Here is an 8,135-nt window from a genome sequence, read left to right on the forward strand (position 1 = left end):
TGAACCATTCATTGTCTCACGTAACGAACAGATTTCATTTTGAAGCAATTTAATATCCAAGAATCGCAAGCGGCAATGGTGGGCGAATCCTGCTAACCACGCCGCCGAGCAGACTCGAGACATCGAACGCTAGCGACAACGGCGGACTGCGGCCATACCGTCAGTGACGTCATTTTCTCCGTCGCAGCCGAACGTGTGTATAACCTGATAAAGAACGATAACTTTATTTATAATCCGGCGAGTTATTCGGGGATTTGGGCGAATACCCCTGCCTAGGTGTCGGCCACGAGCCCTTGAGCTCTGGCGGCTTCCTCGGCCCACTGGACGGCCCAGAGTTCGTCTTCGAGGGCGGAGCTGAGCAGCGTTGTCTCCCAGCGCGTTCGGCTCGAGGCTGCGTCCCCGTCTGGAACTCTCCCTTGTTTGCACTCCCATAACATGTGTTCCAGGGTTGCGCTGGCCTCACAAAACTTGCATTGGTTTGACGAATAAAGCTCTGGGTAACAGAGATTCAAAATCACCAGGTTTACAAACGTTCTTGTCTGCAGCTGTCGCCATGCGACCGCCTGTGTCTTGTTGAGTTTCTGGTGTGGTGGCGGAAATTTGCACCTCGCCAGTCTGTAATTTTGCATTATTTCTTTAACTCGTCAGGCGATCCTGCCACTCCCACCTAGTTCACCGCACCGGCCGATTTTTTCAGCCCGGAAAATAATCTACGTTTCCTGCCCGGCCCGGCCCGCCACCCCTTTACCTTAGGCCCGAGCCCGGCCGGAGCCTGACTCGAAACCGGCCCGAACCTGTTGTGTGGCAGGAGCCCGAAACCAGCCTGAAGTTGAGACGCCCGAGAATAACTCGCTGCACGTTACATGCACACCACCAGAAAGCCCGAGCCCGGCTCGAGCCCGTGAAAAAACTGTTCTACCCGGCCCAGCCCTGCCCACGGGCCGGGCCGGGCCCGGGCTTTCGGGTAAGCCCGAGCCCGTGCAGTGCTCTACTCCCACCCCTCACCAGACGTCGTGGCCGAGGCGGCGGTAGTGTGGTTGGCGGCTCGGTCCGTAAGCCCTTGAGCAGCCCCATGCGCCGCCTCGTTGCCGGCGAGCGAGGTGGTGTGGGCGGGCGCCCATACGATGTAAACTTCTTTATTCCCGGTTTTGCCCGCGAGTAGTATGCGCAACGCCTCCGGGGAAATGCGGCCGTTTTCGTAGTTGCGAATTGCCGTCTGGGAGTCGCTGATGATCACTTCGGCCTCGGTGGTGGCCACCGCTAGCGCGATGGCCACCTCCTTCGCTGTCTCCGCGTGCACCGTGCGTACCGTCACACTAGTTTTACAAGCGTTCTCGTCATCTATCACCGTGGCTGCGAAGCCGCGCCTGCGCGCGTACCTGGCCGCGTCCACGAACACCGCGTCTTCACAGTTGCCATAGTTCCTCTGTACGTCGTGAGCTCTCTTTTCCCTTCTACCCCTGTGGTATTCCGGATGAATGTTATTTGGTAGCGGAGCGACGACCACCTTGTCCTTGAGGCTGCTCGGTACGTCGACTTTGACGCCGTGTTGAGCATGATACCCGATGCCTAACTTCTCTAGTATGTATCTGCCCGTCCTGCTCTTGGAAAGGCGTTCGTATTGCGCTGTTCTGTGCCTCCATCTATTCCCCCAGCTTATTATGTAGACCCAGATCCAGTAACCTGTGCGTGCTTGTGTTGATCGGTAGCCCTATTGCCTGTTTGTAAGCCTTTCTGATTAAGCGTTCCATCTTTGTGTTCTCCGCAACGTGCCAATTGAGGTAGGGTACCACGTACGTTATTCGGCTAATTACGAAGGCCTGAACTAGTCTGATCATGCTACCTTCTTTCATCCCGCTGTGTCTGTTGGATATGCGTCTGAGTAACCTGACGGTCTGTGCGACCGCGCGTTCCAGTCTCCTGATGGTATCGCCAATATGTCCGTTGGCCGCGATGTGTAAGCTCAGAACCGGCATGCTATCTACCCTGGGTACGGGGCGCCCGTCGGACGTTGTTAGTCGCATGTCCCTACCCGGATCCTCGTCGTTCGTCTCACCGTTCGGCGTGCGGCTTCTTCGCGTAGGTCTGTAAACTAACAGTGGGGACTTTTCTGCGGAGCAGGTCAGTCCGGTGTTCTCCAAGTATTGTTCGACCGTCTCCATATCATGTTGCAACGTGTGTTCTATCTGGCTGTTGCAGCCCTCGGTAACCCGCAACGTAATGTCGTCGGCGTAGAGGCTGTGATTGAGCCCTTCGATTTCGTTTAGCTTGGGCGGCAAACCCACGAGAGCTAGGTTGAAAAACATAGGCGATATCACCGATCCCTGCGAGGTGCCGGCGCTACCCAACTCTGTTTGTTCGGAAGTAAGCTCCCCGAGAGTAAGCTTGGCCTTTCAATTCGTGAGAAAGTCTCGAACGTAATTTTACGTTCGTTTGCCAAGGCAGAGTTCCTGCAGTTTGGCCAGTACGGTTGCGTGCGTTACGTTGTCAAAGGCCTTCTTCAGGTCCAGGCCGAGTATGGCCTTGGTGGACCTGGTCGGGCTGTTTATGACCTCGTATTTGATCTTTAGCATCGCGTCCTGCGTAGAGAGGTTTCTCCTGAACCCCAACATAGTGTGGGGGAGCAAGCCGCGGTCTTCGAGGTAGTTGGTCAGCCTTGTGAGAACCGCGTGCTCCATTACCTTCCCCACACACGAAGTCAGGGAGATCGGTCTGAGGTTCTCTAGCTGCACCCGCTTGCCCGGCTTCGGTATCTGCACGACGTGCGCTGTCTTCCATTGCTGCGGTACGCGTCAGGGTTCCCAGCACGTATTGACGTGTTCCGTCAGCTTCTTTATGGATTTATTGTCTAATTTCCTGAGCGTTTTGTTTGTGATTGCGTCAGGCCCGGGTGCCGATTTGGTGCTGAGCTCATGTAACACTGCCCTTATCTCGGACTCGCCGATCGTTCTGTCTAGGTCTTCATTGATTGCGCCTTCGTATTCTGGATGCGTTACCGGTGGGACCGGAATATTGTACCGTTCCCTGATCTCCCGTAAGATCTCCTGTTGAGAGCCTTCATACACATGTATGATTCTGTTGATGTTCTATCTACACGCGGTCTTCGTCTCTCCTGGGTCAAGCATGTAGCTAAGCAAGTTCCACGTCTTCGCGAGCCCTAGGTGATTCTCCATGTTACTACAGGTGTTTTCCAACTGTTGCTTGCACAGCTAATGTGTGTGACTCTCAATGTCCCTGTTTAGATTCGCTTTCTTTTTCCTAAGTGATCTGTTGTGTCTTTGCCTTTTCCATCTTTCCTTCAAACTGTGTTTGGCCTCCCTCATACGTAAGAGTCTGCTGTCTATGAGTTCGAGTTCCGCCTCAGGTAGAACCGTTCGTGTCGCCGCGGCAATGTCCCGCTTCACCGCGTCGGTCCAATTCTCGATGCCGCACGTGAATTGCTTCCTGGGAATGTTCCGTCTGTCTAATGTTTCTGAATTTGTCCCACTCAACCAATTTGAGCTGTTTACCTCTGATCTTGCGCGGTCCCGCCGTGACTCCAATCTATATTATGAAGTGATCACTACCGAGGACCTGTTGCGTGTTCGTTCACTGCGAATCGCCAATGTTTTTCCTAAAAGTTAGGTCCGGTGTGGTGTCTACGCTAACGCTGTTACCTCTGCGCATTTGCAAGGAGGGATCCGTAACGAGCTTAAGCCCCTCTTGCTGCGCGTCGAGCCACAGGTTCCTACCCTTGACGTTTTCGAATTTGTAACCCCACGCGGTGTGTTGAGCGTTAAAGTCCCCAGCAATCAGGACCGCCTGCCTGCTCGCGATAGCGATCGTTTTCCGAATCAACGTGCGGAATCTGTGTTTGCGTCGCGGACCGCTGTAGACGTTGAGAACGAAAAGGCTACTAGGTACTTTCCGAGTCGGTATTATTTCTATTAAAGTTTGTTCATTTCCCTTAATGTCTGTGTCGTGTTGGACGGCCATAAGATTTCGTCTGACCAGCGTGGTAACGGCCGATTTCTCCCCCGCGGCTCCATGTAGGACTTGTAGCCCGATAGTTTTCCCTTCCCGTTAGTTTCTTGTAATATTATGATGTCTGGATTTTCTTTGTTAATCAGGTATTGCTGTAAATGACATCTTTTCTTAGCGTAACCCCTGGAATTCCACTGCCAGATCGTGTATTTGTTGTGTTTATCCATGGTGTTAAAGTTTTCCGGCGATCTCGCTCGTCTCTGTTACCACAGGCCGACTGTACGGTTTGCGACCCGTTTTAATGGGGCTGCAACTGCTTGCTTGCGAGGCTCTCATAGGTAGACTGACTGCCACCGATAATTTTGCTTCTAACTCTCCCATGCGCGCTTGCATGGAGCCTAACTGCTGTTGTATCTGCTGCTGAATCGTGGCGAATTCCTGTTGCATTAATTTAATGATCTGACAGATCATATCGTCCATTTTCTTTTCATGTCCTTTCTTATCTTCCTCCATTCTAAGTTCTAACTCTTCCTGCAGTCTTTTGGTCTTACTGCGTGCCTGCTCCAACATGCTCTGCTAGAAATCTGGAGAAGCGATAAAAACAGAAATTTATGGAGAGCTCAACGCTGAAAGATACTGTCATCATCGTCGTCTTTGCTACACTGCAATGTCTCTCTGAATTCTAGCTGCTCTGTAGCTGTCCGTGGAGAGGAAGCACTTCTGTTCAAGGAATGATTACAATGTGCTCGGGGAGAACCTTCCGTAATAAAGCTCGCGACGACCACGAATGTAGCTTGTTAATGGTGTGAACACGAAATTAGTGATTAGAGAAAGAACAACGTGAGAAAGAAGGACGTAGGACGAACGGTGTCTAAAAATGACTTTTTTAAGGGCAACGCACGGAAAGGGCACCGCCTGCGCGCGCATGAAATTTCGTGACGTCATGGAACAAACATGTCAGCAGCTGCAACTCACAGTCGACAATATATAAGGTTCAGACACACAATTATCACGTTGCATTTTCGCCACCTTCTTTTTTGAGCAGTAAATACTTTATTCAAGATCGCAAAAGAAAGGCGCAAAACACCGTTTGTACCGATAGCTTAAAAGCTAGTAGCTAGAGAGAGCTGCGGTATGATTTATTTCACGAAGCATCCCAATGGCATGTGGGCTTGATGTTGTGTTCCTTTAAATGTGATGCTCTTGTTAAGGTTCAGATGCTAGCGCTTAACCTATGTTTTCTTACTTCGCGTTCACGTCGTGTCTACAAGTGATTCCAATAATGCATTCATCCCAACTAGCCCAGCGTTTTACTCTACTGCAGCATGTAACAAATTCAGTGAATACTGTACTGTATTGTAGCATAGAGAGCAGGTAGATGAACAGGGCTATAAAACTTAAGCAGCTTCAGCACTTGTACGAGTTTGTGAACTGGCCAATACAACATTCTAAACACTCGAATGAAAGAAAAGTTGAACTTTTGTGATGCAATTAAATTGAAATCAAAGCATGATATAAAATACCAAATAGCTCACACAAAGAATAATAATCGACAAACCCTGAATAGATTTAACGCACCTAAACTGTATTACTCGCCTACATGCTCCTAAACCGGCGGCAAAATAGCTAGAATGATGTCAGGTTAGTAAGTTAAAGGTCAAATATGATTAATTTTCTGGTGTGAAGTGAAAGTTTAAAATACGCAGCTTTATGGTGTCAATCAAAACTATGCATATTCATCTAAATTCTTACGAATGATAATCATTACCCGCCGTGGTTGCTCAGTGGCTATGGTGTTGGGCTGCTGAGCACGAGGTCGCGGGATCGAATCCCGGCTACGGCGGCCGCATTTCGATGGGGATGAAATGCAAAAACACCCGTGTACTTAGATTTAGGTGCACGTTAAAGAACCCCAGGTGGTCCAATTTCAGGAGTCCCCCACTACGGCGTGCCTCATAATCAGAACTGGTTTTGGCACGTAAAACCCCATATTTTTTTCAATTATCATTATGTTGTGCTTTGGCACCAGGAAGTACTTAAATAATAAAACTCGCAATTTGTGCGTATATTAGTGTTTTTAGTGGACAGTGGACAGTAACTTATATTATCTCTATAAAACGGGTCTACACGATACGGCACTTTTGGATTGCTTTCTTTTTGTCTTGCATATATTATCGTTTCTTGCTGTAGTCGAAGATTTCGCTAAGAAATTTGCAATTTCATCATTGATCACGCTTTGTGAAAACCAATTAAATATTTCACATATTCCTTTACGAGAACAATCATACGTTATCCTAAAGATCGCCCTTCGTAGACATGACAGTCGTGGGGCAAAACTACGGTGCGCCAGTGTTGTACACGCTCTTCTAAAACAGGAATGAAAGGTCGTTCCTCGTTCCATCTCAATCTTGAAAGGACTTCCCGCTACAAGTTCCCTTATTCCGAAAGGAACGCGTTCCAGTTACACTTCGACAATTGGTACGTGTCGTTACATTACCATTACATTTGATTGCTTTAATTAAAGTATAGTGTCGGATAATCATGAGGCGACATAAAGTGAGCAATTTAAAACTGGCATTGAACTACGTGTATTATACGAATTTGAACAGCGCCGGCAGCAGATTATCTGGAGATAAATAGAATAAAAGAAGCGCTCTTAAACAACTTTTTTTTCAGGGAGCACCGGACATACTCCTTACATGTCTAACTGCAACTTTGGTGCTCGTCTATTACAAGTGCGATCCTGACGTCATCGTTCCTCTGCGGAAGGGGCCGCATGCCGGCGGAGGAAATAAACTATAGAAAGGAGCGTCATGTGACAATCTTGAAGCCTAGTCATAAAAAACACCGCCCATGCACTTCGTACAGACGGTTAACCAGGCAAGCTGGAACCTGCGGCCCCGGTGTTTAGCAGTGGATTAATCCCGACGCTGTATTGAAGCGTTTCTCAATTATTGGTTACTTGTTTGTGTTTCTAGTGGAACGCAAGCGCCAATGGCAGGCGGATGCTGCTAACCACGCCGCCGAGCTAACTTGAGATATCAAACGCATGCGACAACGGCGAGCCGAGAAGGCGGCGTTGTAGGCAGAGCATCGTCAATGTGACAATGGCGGGAACGCATTCGCCGGGGCCAACAGCCGCGTTTCGCGGGAGTTTCTCGAGCGGCACCTTGGCTTCGGCTTCGGCTGCGACGAAACGTCCACGTTGAAATCGCAAAGTGGAACGCAAGCGCAAATGGCGGGCAGATTCTGCTAACCGCGACGCCGAGCTAACTCGAGATATCGAACGCATGTAACAACGGCGAGCCGAGGAGATGGCGTTGCGGGCAGAGCAGCGCTAACGTTGCAATGGCGGGAACGCATTCGCTAATGCTGTCACTAAGGGTGCTGCCAATGGCGCGCGCGCCTACCCATTTCACAGACAGAGCAGAAGTAAGGAAAGGAACCTACGTAGAGCATGACACCAGGAGGCAAAATATTAGTAGGCACTAGTTTGAATACGCGGTATAGCGTACGCATGGATAGTGCGAACGAAAACGGGGCTGACGCGGGTCAAAGTGTAGTATCTGCTCTTCGCAGCCTAATATCTGATACATGTATTTGCACTCAAGATATTAAACTTATTTTTGCAAGTTGCCTGAGTGCTGAAAGCCTCCTTCACCTCTACCGCGAGTTGTCCCAGTTTTGCACAATCTCCGGGATCGGCTCACGTTTTTGTTCTACGGACATCCATCCGCGGGGAAATAGCCATATACAGCCTCCCTGTAAAAAAATATAACGGAGAACTCACGAAAAAGAATGGCTGGCTCAACCGTAATCGAGAGTAGATGTAAGCATCAAATGGCTACCGGCAAAGCAGATTGGTGCCGCGACGCAGGCCTGAAAGCTTACTGAGCCGAAATGAACCTGGTTTGAACTGAACCTCGTTGCAAGTCTCGTCTCCGCCAAACAACCATCCGCGACGCGCCGGCACTACCGCGCCCTTCACGCGGCGTGGCGCCATCTCTCGAAGGAGGCGGCGCAATAGCCGCGCCATGGAACGCATGGACCGCTGGCGTTGAAAAGAGCACAGGCAGCCCTGTCTCACCGCCAAACGATGACAATCAAGCGTATAGTGCGCAGTATCTGCCTTTTGAAAGTCTCCATTGGAAATGACAAATTAAAGTTCAGCG

The 8,135-nt window shown here is 49.8% G+C and overlaps 1 non-coding gene across 1 annotated transcript; it reads left to right on the forward strand.

Annotated features, from left to right (window-relative positions):
• The first annotated feature begins 7,496 nt into the window (after positions 1–7,496).
• LOC119454671 (U2 spliceosomal RNA) lies at positions 7,497–7,678 on the forward strand. The gene has a single exon (XR_005192609.1). It is a non-coding gene; the product is annotated as a U2 spliceosomal RNA (small nuclear RNA).
• The last annotated feature ends 457 nt before the right edge of the window (positions 7,679–8,135 follow it).

This window comes from Dermacentor silvarum, chromosome 5 (genome assembly GCF_013339745.2).
Source record: "Dermacentor silvarum isolate Dsil-2018 chromosome 5, BIME_Dsil_1.4, whole genome shotgun sequence".
NCBI classification, from domain to species: Eukaryota; Metazoa; Arthropoda; class Arachnida; order Ixodida; family Ixodidae; genus Dermacentor; species Dermacentor silvarum.